The sequence below is a fragment of the Rhipicephalus microplus genome, chromosome 8 (assembly GCF_043290135.1).
Source record: "Rhipicephalus microplus isolate Deutch F79 chromosome 8, USDA_Rmic, whole genome shotgun sequence".
Classification (NCBI taxonomy): domain Eukaryota; kingdom Metazoa; phylum Arthropoda; class Arachnida; order Ixodida; family Ixodidae; genus Rhipicephalus; species Rhipicephalus microplus.
The window spans coordinates 4,268,073-4,286,280 of record NC_134707.1 but is presented as its reverse complement, the minus strand read 5'-3'; the positions used below and the strand labels follow the sequence as shown (position 1 = coordinate 4,286,280).

General features: G+C 43.7%; 1 protein-coding gene across 2 annotated transcripts in view; it reads left to right on the top strand.

Moving 5' to 3' along the window:
- The first annotated feature begins 4,352 nt into the window (after positions 1–4,352).
- LOC119163966 (uncharacterized) overlaps positions 4,353–18,208 on the top strand; it is a 37,983-nt gene continuing 24,127 nt past the window's right edge. Inside the window, exons 1-2 of one of the 2 annotated variants that reach the window (XM_037416055.2) lie at positions 4,353–4,524; positions 6,936–6,996. The gene's annotated coding sequence lies outside the window, so the exon portion shown is untranslated. Of the gene's footprint in view, positions 4,525–4,562; positions 5,255–6,935; positions 6,997–18,208 lie in introns of those variants that run through there. The other variant, XM_075870800.1, reaches the window with a different exon arrangement.

The window sequence follows — 18,208 nt, the reverse complement described above, 5'->3', positions numbered from 1 at the left end:
CCTCACAAAATTGCAAATTTTCCTACATAATGGGCCATCTACGCCTTGATGTGTAGGTGGAGCATGCATACAGGCACACCTACAGTTGAAACTGACTTAATAAACAGATTGAGCTGCTTGAATTATTTCGTTAAATCGGGTATTTTGTAAAATCGAAAACGAAATTTTTCGGTCTTTCGAACTGTAAGATTGTCATCTGCCTACGCGCGTAGGCAGATTACATTCTACAATTACAATTGCAGCCCTATAATCTGCCTACGCGCTAGGCAGATTATAGGCCTGACCAAGTCGGCCCTATACAATGCCATAGTAGGAAGGGGGGTGCGTAGTCAGCCCTATACATTGACATAATAGAGAGGGGGTGGCTGCGACAAACCTTCCTCCCCCTCCCCTTTTTTTACAACTGAAGAGCAAAAACTAACCCGATAGGGAGGGGGGTGGTACGCGCTACAGGGTCCAACACCTGTGGCGCATACCCGTGGGATGTGGCATGCGGTGAAACACGTGTTTGTAAGAAAGCGTGTGACGTCGTACGTGACGGGTTCTTTCACATTATTCGTGTAATTACCAGATGGTCATAGTCGTCAGACCCCATTACCATTCCATACTAATTTTGGTTTACCCTAAGTTAAGGAATTGAGCGCGAAAGCACAGAGACGCATGCGGATAGATAGATAGATAGATAGATAGATAGATAGATAGATAGATAGATAGATAGATAGATAGATAGATAGATAGATAGATAGATAGATAGATAGATAGATAGATAGATAGATAGATAGATCTGGAGCGCATTCACATCGGGGAATCGATGTGGGGTTCAATTGTTCATGTATTTAGACTGATCTATCAACGCAAAAAAACGGGACATTTATAAATACACACACACACACACACACACACACACACACACACACACACACACACACACACACACACACACACACACAGCGCTGTACTCACAACTGATTTACTATTTCAAATGCAGGGCCTTTTGTAGGCACGCATCGAAACAACAGAAGATAACATGATCAAAAAAAAGGGCTATGAAAACCACGTGACAACCACTTGCCAAAAAGACAAACAACCGAAAGCAATCACGCCACAAGGTACACACCCAAAATTAAAGAAAAAAAAAGAAAGGAAAACAAAATATGTACTTGATTCCAAAACCAACCGGGCCGAACACGTTAAAGCCAGAGAAGCCCAGGCAGCCACAAACATGTAAAACAAACAAGATCTAGAACGTTAAAAAACTGAAAAGAATTATAAATACAGTGTAAAGCACAGATTAAAGCTATTAAAAAGGCCTGTGCTGTAGGTAATATATTTCCTTACTTGAGAGGGAAATGGAAGGCCTGCTTGCACATTTGTCCCCCAGCCTCTGAATTTCGGCTGCTTCTAAAATTCATCTCACAATTTGTTCGCCATGCCTGGCTAGGACAATAGTATCCTCAAAGTGCGGGGAGCAGCCGCAGTTTCGGCAATGTATGGCTAAATGACTGCTGGCGACCGTCGAGAGGCTCAGCAGATGCTCTCTGAGACGGGCATTGAGCAGCTGCCCATCTGTCCATGGTACATAATCATGAACGAACTCGCCCAAGCAACAGTTCTAGCGATGTTCACGCATGTTTCTATGTGAATAGGTATGTGTGCGTAAACGTATGCAAAAAATATATAGTTATGTATGTGTATGTTTGTGCGCGGCGTTTACATATGTGTGCGTGTTACATATGCAGATACAAAATCTTTGTACGGAGTATATTGAACACCATTATCCTTCATCCTGGCTACGCTTGTGTCAAGAGACTTGTGTGGCTGTGCGAGTGTCATAAATAGTTGCATATATATGTTACTGTTAATGAGACAAATTTAGCTGTTGTACTATTTATTTGGTGCTCACTCAAGCAAACGGCATGACCATGTGTGCACATTAAATTATTGCGCGTTTAGGCAGTGCTTATTTACGCTAGTTACACCACTTTCCCGAGTTATGGTAATCGCGCAAATGAAACGTCACCATTTCCCTACCACAAGTCCGAAATTTCCCCATGTCCACCGAAATGTGCCTTACTTGCACGTAATGTGAAATACACGCAGTATCTTTTATTTATTGCTTTCCATTTTACGGCGCGAGGTGCTGCCAGAGCGTCGTAGTTACAGTGTAATTGCAGAATCCACCTTTCTCATTTTCATGTGCTGCTCTTTGGCGTTTTGGTAACGCTTGTAGGTGCCGGTACAACCGGTATTCCCAGAAAAAAAAAAAAGCCTCCGAGATGAAGATATTTTTGGTGACCCTCCCGCTAGGGGAAAAGCGTAAGCACCGGGGCATGGCCAAATGTGCGCTTTTTCATGACATCCAGGCCTGTCACTGGTCCCCGGCTTTTTAGGGGAGAAGGTAAATAGTTCTAGGAATGTACCAACAGGATTTTCGGCTACCATTACTGTCAAAAAGCGTGCCCAGCAAACTAAATAAAAGCATTAAAATGACCTTGAAAAATACGACTATGTACAGGTATGAAGTAGAACTGGCGCTCCCTTCTTAGAGGGGGTCATCACCCTTGCACATGCCTATGCTTATGAAGCATGCGCAGCAGCTACAAACACAAGCGCTCAAAACGCTTCATGTACCCGGTTCTAAAACTGTCTCATGCAACTTTCACTCAAATGAGTTCATCGCGCTGGCCGGAAAAGCAAAGGAGATCCGGTGAGAAGAATCGATGAAGGCAGATCCACGCCGATAAATGATTCTTCATCTTTTGTTTAGATTTAATGTAGTAAATTCTAAAGAACATAATAACCTAGCTTGACGTTTTATATTCCAGGAAATCGAAAACAAAATAGTTGGGTCACAGTCATGTTTTCGGCACATTTCTCTTCATGAACACTGCTCTCATATTTCTGAAGGAAAAAAATATTCGAGTGCAGCTTTAATATGACTGCTCAAGAAGCCGCCAAACGTAACCTAAATATTACGCAAGTTCTTAAAATTCTATATTTTTTGGAGAGAACGCAAATACCCAACTATAAACTTCAAGTTTCCCTGAGACTAACAAGACTTTTCTTGTCTATGGAATTTTTCTTGAGTGTGCAGCGCTGCTGCTGGTCTACGTATATGCACGGAGGCTGACAATCTCTAGAATTATTGTTACACAAGTATTGCAACAATTGGCACTTCACGTTTCGGGGTTTTATTGAGTAATTTATAACGGCAGCACTCGAGCATGTTCACGTTTCAATGCCCACGTGAAGCATATATTGGTGGTAGCAATCAAACACGCCGCTGCTCGTAATATATTTGGCGCAGTGTGTACTCAACAGGTGAGAAAAGTTTCAGCCCAGTGTACTTGGGGCCGCAAGTGAATGCTATTAATTAAATGGTCACCTGATGTAACTCTAATTGATGGTGCTTACTTATAACGAGTTTCAGAGGATGCGACGACAAAACCAGGGTGACCAGGCCACCCCGTCGCACGCGTCAGGGAAACGGCTTGCGTCGCGCGGGCTGCCAGACCTTTTTTCTACCTGATTAAGTGTTGGACAGATCTCAAGACCAACTCCTTGGACTCTGTGAAGGAATAATGACATGGCAATCTGTCAGGTAGTGGATATACGCACTTCAAATATGCTCCACACGTTCAACTTCCTCATTATTTATGATGTTATAAAGAGTTCTCTCTGTCCCTTTGTATTTGCCACAGCATTTTGCCATTTAGCACAGTTACCTGCTACCCTGTGTTGCGGCTCCATATTGTAGCAAGTGAACCAATTGCCAGGCAGCGTGATCGGAAATCTGTTTTCTGATCAACAGCGTGGCTGTTGATGGAATCATAACGAATGATATGCATTAAATCATGCCCGTGGCGAAAGCATGCTGTATTACTGCGCATATTATATGATAATGAAAAACTGAAACATAGCGTATTTCTAAACAAATCTTTTTACGTATTCGAATTTGTTTTCTTGCAGCACTTTTCCCGCAGAGTTTCTCACACAACTTGAGAAACTCTAGGACTTTTTCCACCAACGCCTGGAACATGAGTTAACCCAAATGATTACGTAAATTGTTTTATTTTTTGTTCATATATTTATAAAAAATAAACTTCAATTACATGTGTGATTTTCGCAAATGCGGGATCAGCACAAGTTCCGGTTTGTATGTTTTGGTTTTTATCAAGAAAAGGGGGCAAAATTAGTTAATGGGAGTTGCTAATAAGACTATAGTTATTCAGATCGAATAAAATTTTATACGTAATGCGTTATATTAGAGTGAACTGAAAAACGCAAAGAGATCGTACGTTTTGAAAGCGTAGTTAACCCTAGCTGCACACCAATCGCCAGAGCATCAGTGCTGCGGGCGAGACCCCTAGAGGAAACCTTGTTGCCAGCGGCATCTGTAAGGCTTAACGTGTGCTCTTAGAAATAGCTACGGTGATAATTTTTCAATTGTTGAATATTGCACCTTAAAGATCCTAAATACGTCGCTTTGGTGAACATTTCGCTCAGGAAGTCAATCGGAAACTAGTGAGTATTTTATGGACTTCTCTTCTGATATTTCGCCTACATCGCGCACCTTTAAACAGCGCCTAGGTGCACTCGGAACTCGTTCGATAGCATTGCACTATGAGTTATACTGCTCACATCTGCTCAGAATTGGCATTTGTGAATCATTTTGGTTGGAATTCGGATGTTCGGCGCCGTCTGGTGTGGTGAAAATGCGGGGGCAGCACGGTTGGCCGATGGCGCATAACCATCATATCCTTCGGTTGGTGCCGTGTTAGCCCTTGCGAGCCCACTACTCGGCCATACAGTTGACAATTTCACTCTGTTTTAGTGCGCTATACACTGAGCTGCACCCTTCTTTCCTCTTATTGTGTGTCGCGATGGGCACTGCCCGATGCATCACGAACGGAAAGTATTTCGGTGTTGATGGTTTAGACCATTAGTGAATCGCATAATAAATGGTGGTGATAGCCGCTGTATTCCCGACCGGAAGTCAGCACCTCAGCATGGCTAGCCAATGACTGTGCGTCTGGCGGTGTCGCCATCTTGCACGCTGGAAAAGTTTCTGTACCTGTACTGAGACGCTGTCCAAGCACAGAAACCGAGACGCTTCGAGCATGCTAAATGGCGCCGTGCACATAACGACGCCATGCAAACATTTCATTAGTGCATCCGCCATGAACACATGCACTGCTCATGATGACCTCATCTGACTCCTGGTCGCAAGTGTTAATGCAACAGCAAGACAGAGGTTCGCGCAGATTGTGGTTTGTAATGATGAACATTGGCAGAACAAATAATTATCACTGGAGGCATTGTCTCAACAATGGTACTTGCCTTTGTCAGCTCAGCCATGCCCTGTAGAAAGTGAAGTCCCTTAATTAAATTCTCGCTGCAGCAACATTACATGTACTACAGGTGCTTTTCATTTAACATATTATCATTATTGATGTATCGTAGAAGAGTGTGGGTGTAGGCCAGTGGATGAATCATTATTAAATACAAAAGTGACTGCGGTGATGCACGGCACATAGAGGCAACACAATGCAATACTGACAACTCAGTACCGTTTTGTTTTGCATCTTTCTGTTGTTTACTTTTGTTGTGTTAGCTCCATATGATGTGCAGAAACTGCCACATTGCACTAGAAAACTAATATAGCTTTACCTGTTGCCTGTAGTAATTTACTTTTTGAGATCTACTTGCAGAAAGTCATTTCAATAATGCTTGCTTTATTATGCTTACTGCTGGAAAAAAAGGCTGTAAGGTGTCTCACCCATAGATTCGAATGCTTATCGTCAAATGATTTTAATCTTGCTTTTGACCATGTTTTGCATCCCGTAGTCTGCATTAGCTCTATTGTGTTGCTTGTATCGAAATATTTATTGCATTATTGGGAAACGTATGTATGATACTTAATCCATATTGCTGTTCTCTCAATGTCTGCAGCAATGAATTAAGTGAAGTGAGTATGAGTTGTGTTTTCTTTAATTTTTAGTTTGTAGCTTGTCTGAACAACCAGGGTGATTCCAAGTGACCTCATGGACATTTCCGTTAACAATCTGTTTTAAGAGATAGTAGATGAAAAGTAATAAAATAAATAAGCCAGCAGATTATTGGTCTTATAATAGTGTCATTATTTTTCTCTATTCATATATACATTAATATCCTGGAAAATTGCCATAGAAGCTCTCACGACTACTCCACATTCATAATGTCCATACCAAAATTAATAAGTCAACAAAACTAATATGACTTTCTGAATCAATCAGCACGTACGGTGTATGGCATGTATGGCAATGCAATATGGGCAGCTCCACTTTAACCTTCCATTTTAATAACATTCTTGCTTATGTAGGCTGTGTTACTGCTTTGAGTGAAAAATTTCTTGCTGTTGTTATTGCATTCCCTATTGGCACATCTGCAGTATATGTTTAGAGGGCTTGCACTTTCCTGTGATGACAACAAAGTCAATTGAATGCATCGTTAACCCCACACCTTTGTGGTGGGGCCTCGACAGTGTTCTGCCTTTTGCTGCTAGCACGTACGCTGTGTGCACGCTCACTCTAGGCGCATTAGCATTCCTGCTAACCTACTCTCGAAATACCCATAAAGTGCACAGGAGGAAAAATGGCACCGTAGTGCAAAATGTATAGAATTGGACATTTTATTCAAAAGTCGCCGGTTCAGTTCTGCTGGCGGAAAGTTGTGTTTTTTTCCGCTTTGGTTTCTGTCACATTTGTGTCATAATTACTGCAAATAATGTTCCCTATGCTTTCGTTAAGGTTGTCTTGAACAAAAAAAAACCTTAAATTCACCTTTTTTCATTCCATCGTACCCTGAGCAACTTATCATAACATTTTCTGCAAACCAGTCAAGTTTTTCGGTTCTAAGGGTGTGAATGAGTTGTGTGGCTTGCTATTTCCCTGCAGGCATGGCTAATACTGTTTACAAGCACGGCGGAAATGAATGTTCACCACCGATCTGTTAATGGTAAGCATCATTACACCTAGCCTTCTTTCTAAAATACAATGCTCAAACATTGCTTTGGTCAAGATGGTCACATTGCGAGGAGAGGGGACAACATGCAAGACTACTCATGTACTTGTATTTAGGGTGTACACTGATAGTAAAGAATCCAAGGTGGTCAAAAGTAATCTTAATTCCTCCACTATGACATGCTTCAGTTTATCATGACATTTACATCTAAGGTCACTTATTTTAAAGAATGTTTAGCACATATCTTCTGTGAAGGTTATTTAGTTGTGTTCAGAAGGTGTGGAATAAATCATACCTGGGCTTTTTGGTGTACTAGTTGGTTCACGAGCTTTGTGTCAGAACAAAGCCAGAAAGAGAGTCATGAACATACAAATGTGGGTTAGCTCAACTGGCAGAGTGACAACCCACGAAAGCTGTTGGTCACGGGTTTCAATCCCGCACCAGGAAGAATTTTTTTCAACTAAAAAGGTTTTCTTTCTGAAAAATCCGTGTGGGTTTTCTTGTTGCTTCGTGCTACGAATGGGTGGTTGTTTTCTTTCCCATCATTAACCTTTCCGTCACCTTGCGGGTTTCTGGAGAACTTATTGCAATAGCAGTGTGTCCCAGTGATGGAAGTGCTGCTCCAAAAGAGAAGTGCTGCTACAAACATACCCAGAAACGACACTGCAACCGACTAATGAGACTGTTTGACCGACTGATCAGTCCTAGAGAAACTCAGAATAGTCTGTGCACTATCATACCAGTGTGCAGCATTATAGGCCCTGATGTCATTTGTGCGACAAGGCTGATTGCTAATTTAGTTGCTCTTTTTTCGTTTTTGTCCTCCTCTCAGCTAGACATGCAGGTTAGTGTGGTGAAATGTGAAAATGAGCAGGATGATTTTTTACTGGTTATCTACTGCTTATTTTGAAACAGTTATATTGGACTGTGGTTACTTCTAAAATAAGGCACTCAGATTTTTACAGTTTCATTTGATTTCTGCCACAAATACTAGTATTTTAAATTTTAGGTCACACATATTTGGCAACCTGCCATTGCTTGCTTCATAAAATTTACATCGTTGTCTATTGAATATTTTTCATAATAAATATTGATATTTATCAGATGCTTCGACTATGCCCCAAACTACAATTAATTTATAGCAAATTTAATGTCTGCTCGTAAATCACCAATAGCTGCTCTGAACTAGCTTTTTTTTTTTCTGTGCCGAGAACATTTATGGCTGCTCCGAAGCAGTCCTTTTTCTGCTCCAAAGTATGCCCAAAAAAGTTAAAGGTCACTTCCATCACTGATGTATCGTGTGTGGTCACTGTCCCATTTTTTTCACTGTGCTGCTTCAAGTTTCTCTGACTTTGAAGATGTAGATCAAGAAAAACTTGGGTGTAGTGGCTTAGTTCTGTCTTTTGTCTGGTTAGTTGTGGTGAGCTTAAACGTACGTGCTCTCGGCAGCCAGATAGCATCATGCTATAGAGATTTGTCCTCAGCACTTTTCAGCTGTGAACTAGTCGAGATGTCTGTGACTACCAGTGACAACTGGGTGTTGGCCTGTGACATCCCATGTGTGTCGTAAGTGCCTTACCGTCTTTATAGCATATTTCTTTCGTTTTGTTTTTAGTTCACTGTAAGCTCACTCGTGGTGTGTGCATTTCTTCACACACCTTAGAAAATAGTTGCTCTTCACTTTTTAAATATGAAGACAGCACTTTTTGGTGCTCACACACTTGCAAATGGAATTCACACATGCTTTGAAAGAGTGCATCACTGCAAATGGCTTTTTTTTTAATGGGCACATCTTGTGTAGAGTAAACTTACATGAGCTTAGTTTTATAAATATGTGCCTCGTTAATCTCAAGATAACTTCATTTTTGAGAAAGAGTTTATTGACCTTGAGATAGCAAGTAAATATGTTTATACTACAGCACTTATAAGTAGTCATTATGAAGATCCTAGTTCTGATACTGATCACTCACTACTGCACACTACATCGATGAAATGTTTCTTGAGGAATTGGCTTATTAGAGAGTTGTAGTGTGAGATGCTAGCATTAACATTACTGCTCGTGTAAACTAATGGTAAGCAGTAAACACTGCGGGGCACAGGTGCAGTGGGAGGAAGTTAAATGCTAATCTAAGCACAAAGGGCACCATAAAAACACTCCTCCCTAGCAAGGAGTGTGCATGCAATCATGTTTCACTTTCCTTTGTTGTAAAAAACCTTGCACATCTCGTCTGACTTTGGCCATGTTTTTTAAAACAGGCCAATGAACGAAAAACTACACAGATGCAGTGGCACTACCTTGACTCAGCTTTAGAAAGGGGCATATTCTCGTTAAGCCTTTTGCGCTGCTAATCAAGAACACATCTCGAAAATGAAGCCATTAGTGTTATGTGGCTGGCAAAGCATTATTACTGAAAATTAAATAGAATGTGGCCATTGTTCAGTTCAATGACATGATAGACCTGAAGTACATGGCTCTCATTTCTAAAGATGCTGCCATCTTGCCATTACTGTAGAACTCCTTGCATGCACTGGCATTAAATATATGCTCTGAAAATAATGTATATATTTAAGAGCTGCAGCTGCATTTACATTCTGCACATGCGTAGTGTTTAACGAGCAGTTCGAATGCTAATGCTAAATTTTGATTGCTTTCCACTTCACTATAGTTCGCTGCTATGTTATTGTCCATGTATAATAGTTCATGCAGTGCATCCAGAGTGTGTGAAATAATTCGTTGGCAAGGTAAAGAAATGATCATGATTGCTGAGGGTTAAGAATGAAGAGGTAAATAGTATAAGCAGTCGAATCCACGTATATGCAATTTTTGGCAGCATATTGATTATAACAATTAGAAGCAGCTGCACAGTCAACTTTCATGGGTTTTCTGTGATGAAATAACATGGTTACAATGCTCCCATGCTGCATTATCGGTTATTACAATGAATTCTGGCTGCTAGGTGCCTATGCTGAAAAGTAATAAAACGTGAAACTTGTGAAAAAAAAGAGAGACAAGGATTAACACTGGTGCACCTACAATCTCAGCGGCTGCTGCTGGTTCATACATTAATACCTGTTTTGTAGACTTTTCAATACGACTAGCTGGCACACTCCTTCGATTTAAGGTTTGTTTCACTGCACAGGATTGTAGCATTGCCACAAAACTAAGTTTTGTAATTCACGACGATCGCAAACGGGTAGACTCGCGACAGTGCTGATTTGAGCCGGCGAAGTGACGTGACATTGCAGTGGTGATGGCTTCTGTTAATGCAGTTTAGGACACACAGTTTGAGCAAGAAAGTTAAAAAAATGAAAACCTTGGAAAGTTTCAGCATTTAAATACACAGGCATTCTTACAAATGGACTTTATGATGCTTATGACAGTACCGTAAAAGGGTCCAAGTTTTCAAGCATGTCTCAAGGATCAAAAGCTGCGTCATCCTTAACCCCGTAGCTGTTTTGGATAAGTGTGGCTTGTCTGCTGCAGATTTGGTATCCCCATGAGTGTTTTGAACGAGACTCGTCTATATTTAAGCTAGTTCATGTGCCGCTTCACTCATGTCAGCATTTGTTTCACAATTTTATTTCAACTGTGATTTCACATTTCTTGCGACTTCGTTTTTAGAATCGGGTGTTGCTCATACATCATCACAGAAAAGAAGCCTTTTATCATTCTAAAGCTCTTCAGTACAGCACACTTTTTTGGCAGTGACTATGGTTACGGGGCTTGTCAACTCAGTACTATCGTTCGAGTGAGGGGGCCCGTCATTGTTGTGAAATCCTAACAGTGACGGGGCTCGTCATAATAGTTATGCAGCTATAGGTACGATCCCATCATCATAAAGCAGTGACTACGGTGAAGGTGCCCTTCACCGTAATGTATTGGTATTCAAGATTTCCTCGGTACTCTGATTTCACTACGTACGACGATCGACGCGTGTACAATGACGCTCCTGTGAACACACCGCCGCAGAATCCAGTAATGCCCAGATCACGTTCTCTATTTCCTGCGTGGGCCAGTTCACCTAATAGTCGCAGTTTTGCTGACGTCACTAGGGGCAAGTCCCCTAGCCCGCAAAGGGGAAACTAGATGCGGCGACCTCGGCGGGTAGGGTTGCCAATAATAGAATTTCCGAACAGCCCTAATTGCAGACAAATGACAACTCGAAGCCACCGATGCCGAGGAAGACGACAGCAAAGACTAATCCGACGAATGAGAAAACTGCTGTCGTAACCGGCGTTATCAGCGCTGACCTCGTCGTTTACATTGACGGCCACCAAGTGGCTGCTCTTGTGGGCACTGGCTCCCACTTTTCTATAATAAGGCTACAGCTAGCCGAAAGATTAAGGAAGGTGAAGATGCCATGGCACAGACCCAATTGAAGAACTGCAGGAGGTCAGTTGATGACACCGGTTGGAAAGTGCTTGGCCCGACTCTTCATCGCTGGTTCCACCTTTGTCGCCACCCTCGTTATTCTTCACGGGTGCTGTAAACAGCTCATATTTGGAATGGATTTCTTGCGCGAATATGGGGCTGTGATTGACCTCCGCGACAGAAGCGTAACGTTCGCTATGAGCTCGCACACTGCTACTGATGAGGAACACCAGCCACCTCGCTTCCGTAGCACATAACGTCGCGGTATTTCACGTTGGGTTTCATGGGATAATCGAGAACCGAAGACCTCCACGAGAAATTATTAAGTACACTGACATGCTGCTGAAGGAAACTGTCTAGCTATCGATGGGTGGCCCCAACGTAAACCTGAAATATTTTAGAGGAATGCAAGGGGGGGATTGCCTGTGGAAAAATCATCAAGTTCGATGTTTGAACTTGGGCACCCGCGGTTTGTTCATAATGCTTTCAGTGCAGGTGTTGCTGCTAGCTTAGAAAATCTGTCAGGCCTCAGTGCCATGTTTTATAATGATGCAGGAGGTAGAGAAGATTTCACCAAGCCAAGCGACAACCCTCTGAACTTTGCTCCACACGGCTGGGTTGAGCATGCTGCTGTGATAAAAGTTGCCATTGCACTGCGAGATGATATGAAGAACGATGTGGAACGTAAACATGCGAAGGTCTGTGTCATACACACAGATACCTGCTTTTTTCAGGACCCGCTAGTTTGGCCAAACTTAAGTTGGCACTTGCCATTGCAATCATTCTAAATCCATTCCTCAGTCAGTACCGACTGGACAAACAGCTCATTTTTCTTAATTAGAATTTGGAGAGTCCCGTGAGGAAACTCCTCGTGAGGTTCGTGAAATGTACAGTGCTGACAGCTTCTGCAGAAAAGTTGGAACTGATAAAGTATGCTCAGCCTTTGTTAGCTAAATGATGATTATTTAAGTGTACTTGTTTTTGAGTCTGTGACATAAAGTACCAATTCTTGTGCTGCAGTAAGTGGTATATCCATTTTCTGTGGTTTCGATTGTTATTTTAGGTCCTCGAAAAGTATTCATTAGGTCCTTACAAGTTCTTGAAAACCCATAAATTTTGTTTCACTCGGCTGCTATGAACTCTGCGCACTAGCTGCGTGGAACGTGACTGACTGCAGATTTGATTGATGGTGAGCATGTGGTTTCGTTTTGGTAATGTGGACAGTGTTCCCAGAGCTTTACTATGCCATTATCTTCATGATGTCACTTGGGAACACATCTAATTTATTTTCGATACTATTTTAAATAATTTGATTAAAAGTAGCATTTTTATACTTGCTTTATTACATTTGTCTTCTCCTAGTTAGAGGCAGTGGTTGCAGTGCTGTTCCTATTGCTCCAAAAAAAGAAATGCTGCTGCACACTGCTTCAAAGTTTATTTATTTATGACCGGAAAAAATTGCGCTACAATTGCTGCAGAAAACGAAGTTAGGGAGGAGACAAAAAAAAAAGAAGTGGACAGCACAAACGCAAACTATCAACTGAAGTTTATTGAACGAACTTGGAAGAATGAAGGCTTCCCGGAAAGAGTAAAATCGGTTTATGGAGAGGGTGGGCTCCGCAATCTTGCTTTACGATCTTCCTATGTAACACGTCGGGTGATTACGATAGCCAGATGTGGTTCTGATTCATAGTTGGTGCTGATCCGAGTATGCTGATTAAATTGCTATTTCTGGCTTCTGATGAATTTGATTTTCGTAGGGGTTAGTGCAATAGAGCTTGAACTGACAAATGTGCTTTCTTTGTCTGATATGTGAAAGGCTTCCCAAATTTCGCGTGTAGTCTTATTTTTTGATTGGGCCAAAATTTTAGTTTTTTTCAAACAGTGGGCTACACCTACACACTCCGCAGTGCATAGAAAGTTTGCCGGTAATGGCTCCTTAACTTTGTTTTCCACACCAATTGTAGTGAAATTTTTTCCAGTCATGAAAAACCAACTAGCCCAACACCTCACTTTGCCTATGTTTATTTATTTAAGGATACTGTCAATCCCATCAGGGATTTTTACAGAAATTGTGATACATACTCATAAAATTTTATATAACAGCTATAGTGTTAGAAATATAATAATAAGACTTTATTGTCATTATTGACCTCTATATTGAGCAATGCAAGAAGTTAAGGCAAGAACTGTCTCAGTTATATAAAAACTGCAGCGATCGAACATAACTCAAAAAGAAAGCCTAACATATCATACAAAAATGATGACTGTACCAGGTTACATCACAAATATAAAACATACTGTAACAATGATAGTGGACATGGAGCTTGAGTAGAGAAAGAAGAGGGCGTGCTGTGATTGCGGGCTTTCATTCAGTTAGCCCTTGCGCTAAATAAAGCTCTCGTTCGCCGAGTCAACTCTTGCTTGTTCAACAACGCATTTCAAGTGGTGCAAGTGCTGGGATACATCTGGTCCACACCCTGGAACTTCGCAGCCGTACACTCCAACGACCTTCTGCAATGACTGATCTGGAGCCGTCTCAGGCGGCTACTCCAGATCTTGCACCCGTGCCTGTCTTCTGCACTAACGCTCTCCGGCAGCGCGACCGGTGGCACAGAGGACTAAGATGTGGACAACTGGATTGCCGAGTATGAACTGGTGAGCGCGTACAATAAGTGGAACGCAGCCGATAAGCTCACAAATGTGAGTTTTTACCTGACCGACTTGGCAAAACTATGGTACAGAAATCATCAAAGTGATTTCAGTACCTGGTCGGAACTGGCAAGAACCCTCTCAGAAGTCCTTGGCCGTCCTGCTGTCCGCTGCCTTCGTGCTGAACAGCGCTTACGGGGCAGAGTACAGAGAGCAGATGAAACTTTCACAAGCTACATCGAAGATGTGCTCTTTCTCTGCAAGCTCATGAATTCAACTCTGGATAAGGCAGGCAAGATTACGAACATCATGAAAGAAATTGACGACGGAGCATTCCAAATGCCTGCTGCGAAGAGTCCCCAAACGGTTGCCTGACCGACGTGGCAAAACTATGGTACAGAAATCATCAAAGTGATTTCAGTACCTGGTTGTAACTGGCAAGAACCCTCTCAGAAGTCCTTGGCCGTCCTGCTGTCCGCCGCCTTCGTGCTGAACAGCGCTTGCGGGGCAGAGTACAGAGAGCAGATGAAACTTTCACAAGCTACATTGAAGATGTGCCCTTTCTCTGCAAGCTCATGAATTCAACTCTGGATGAGGCAGGCAAGATTAAGAACATCATGAAAGAAATCGACGACGGTGCATTCCAAATGCCTGCTGCGTAGAGTTCCCAAACGGTTGCCGAGGTGATTCATCTCTGCCAAAGCTATGATGAGCTGCGTAGACAGCGCGCTTCCACATGTTGCGCTCCTCAAGACACTGCGGACATCTCATCCCTCGACTATCACCATAACTTCGCCGACCACTCTGCGTTGATGCCACTCATAAAGCAATTCATACGCGAAGAGGTCGCTCGGAAGCTATTTATAATCACAAGAACTACCGAGTTGATGGCACCCTTGTCGCCTTCGTTTCGCCAGGCCATTGAATTGCAAGTTGTCGAAGCATTGCCGCCAGCTCGGGCTCCACCATCTGTTACTGCACTACAAACGTATGCAGCCGCTGTTGCCGCTCGGCCACGTGCACCAGCGTCTCTGGCCATCTACGAAGCTACTCGCTACGTTTATTCGTCGACGCCACCTGCCCGCCCGTTGACCGTCCCGTCTCCGGCTGTATAGGAAACAGCTCAGAACGTTTATATGCCGCCGCCTGCACGACCATTTACGGTACCTTATTCAGCGAACAGTGCCCCTGCCGTCAGCCAGTGGCGCACTCCAGATAATCGGCCAATATGTTTTTCATGTGGCATCCTAGGCCACATAGCTCATCACTGCCGTTGTCGCAGCTTCCCTTCTCATGACATTGCAGGGGCCTCACATTACATGCCCACCATGCCCACTCAGCCGCAATATCCCGTTCCTGCTGATCCACCTCTTGACGTACGTCCCGGTCGCCGACCATCCGGCTCAAGCCGTTTGCCTTCTCCTCGTCTTCGATCTATTTCTCCATTGTTACGTCGCAACAGCCCACCGCGAGTGGAAAACTGACAGGCGCAGTTCCGGAGGCAAGAACTGCGTTGGCAGCAAAAATTTCAAGACCTAACTGCTGTCCTTCGAATGAAATCGAACTATATATTGATGGCATTAAGGTGCACGGACTTGTTGACACTGAAGCTGCCATATCTGTAATTAGTGAGAAACTGTGCCACAACTTGAAGAAAGTGACCACTCAACTTACCGACCTATCTTTGCAGACAGCTACGTCCCATCATGTTCAGCCTTCAGCTTTGTGCACTGCACGAGTCGTCATTCAAGGTGCGATGTACGTCGTCGCATTTGTAGTTTTATTCCGTTATTTGCATGACGTTATCTTTAGGTGGAACTTTCTTTCGTCAAATTCTGCTTTGGTCGACGGTGCTTGTTCTGAACTCGCGTTATCTGTGCCATGCTATGACCCCGACGATGGCGTTTCGTGTAGAGTGTTTGCTGCTTTTGACGTTGACATTGCGCTTTTCTCAGCCTGTTGTCTCGGTGTCGTGTGCCTCTCCTCCAAAATCGGCTGTGTTGTTTATGTCATCGGTTACATCTGCGTGCCGTCGAAATTTCATGCTTCCGTTTGCCGTCGTCAATTTTCACAACAGTCACGTTGCCATTTATGTGTGCAATCCTCGGACAGCCCGTCATCTCTACTACGTGAAGAATGCCTGGGAAGCTACGAACCTTACGAATGTATTAATTCTTCCGGCTATTATACCCGATTCTACGGTTTCACTCTAAATTTGTGCTGTCACTTCTACCAACGCGCCTAATGACGTTCTGGACGTCTTCTCGGATGCCATCGACTCTGAGCTCGCACCAACTCAGCACCAAGAGATTATAAATCTTCTACTCCGTTTTTGCTCTTCATTCGATCGTGACCAGTCAGGCTTAGGCTGAACCTCTGCGGTCGTTCACCGTATCGACACCGGTCGACAAGCCCCGCTGAGACAGCATCCGTACCGTGTGTCATCTGCTGAACGCCGTGTCATTGACAAACAAGTGGATGACATCTTGAAACATGGCATCATCGAGCCCTCTAACAGTCCCTGGGCTTCACCGGTTGTTCTCGTCAAGAAAAAAGACGGATCTATCCGGTTCTGCGTTGACTATCGCCAACTCAACAAGATAACGCGCAAAAACATATACCCTCTGCCGCGCATCGATGATGCTTTGGACTGCCTACAAGGAGCAGAGTTTTTTTCTTTGTTAGATTTACACTCCGGCTACTGGCAGGTACCCATGGCAGAGGGTGACCACCCGAAGACAGCCTTTGTAACACCGGATAGACTATATGAATTCACCGTTATGCCCTTTGGCCTCCGTTATGCGCCTGCCACTTTCGAAAAGATGATGGATAACATCCTGCGAGGTCTGAAACTGAGAACGTGCCTCTGTTATTTGGACGACATTGTGGTATTTTCAAGCGACTTTGCGACCCACCTCAGCCGCCGCGAGCAAGTTCTTACGTGCCTTTCCACGGTGCGACTCCAACTTAACTCGAAGAAATTTCACTCTGGCGCTCGCAAGCTTGTAATCCTCGGCAATGTGGTTTCTAAGGACGGCATTCTCCCGTACCCTACAAAACTTAATGCAGTCACGGCGTTCCCAAAACCAACCACCATCAAAGAGCTCCGAAGCTTCATCAGTCTATGTTCGTACTTCTGGCGCTACGTCCGCAATTTCGCCTCCAATATCGCCCCCTTGACCAATCTTCTTGCCAGAACTACTGATTTGTCAGCGTGGTCGCAGGCATGTGATGATGCATTTCAGGAACTCCGACGGCTCCTCACTACGCCTCCCATACTCCGACATTTCGATCCGTCTGCTTCAACGGAGTTTCATACGGACGCTAGTGGTGTCGGGCTACGGGCCATACTGGCCCAACGCAAGGATGGCTTTGACGAGTACGTCATTGCCTATGCCAGCTGCACCTTCAGTAAAGCCGAGAAGAATTACAGTGTAACTGAAAAGGAGTGCCTCGCCATTATTTGGGCAATCGGAATATTTCGGCCTTATTTATATTGCCACAGGTAATGGGTATGAGCCATCAACTGTAGGTGGAATCCCTTGGAAGTGAACAAAGAAGAGGGCTTTTGCGTCCTGGTCTGAGGGCAAGCAAGACGTCGTTTCGTCGCTGTCTGTTATTACGTTCGCGGCACTGGTGGAGTTGCTGGGTAAATGCGCCTCGGCTGCAGATTTTCAGCCGACACACCGAGCTACTCGGAGACAGCTACAGCTCCCACGGCAAGAAGCAGTCGCCGCCTGCGAGGACTATCTCCCGAGTACGGTCCCCTCTCTCAAGACGAGATGGCAACTTCAACTAACAACCAGGCGAGTCAAACCAACGACGCCTATTCTTTTCTTCCGCATGTTTTTCATGCGCCGCAAACTCCACGCTCATTTCATGGAGACATTTATGAAGATGTTGACGACTGGCTTGACCACTTCAATCGAGTTGCCAACGTCAACGAATGGGATGAAGCTCGCAAGCTGCGGAGAGTTTACTTTGCGTTAGAAGACTCTGCCAAAACGTGGTACGAGAATCACGAGGGTTCCTTTGCGATGTGGCATAAGTTCAGCCGACAGTTTCGTGATGCGTACCGCAGCACTGAAAGGAAAGAGAGAGCGGAGCAGGCTATCTCGTCTCGGAACCAACGACCCAACGAGAGAGTTTCGATGTTTGTCGAGGACATGCTTCGACTCTTCA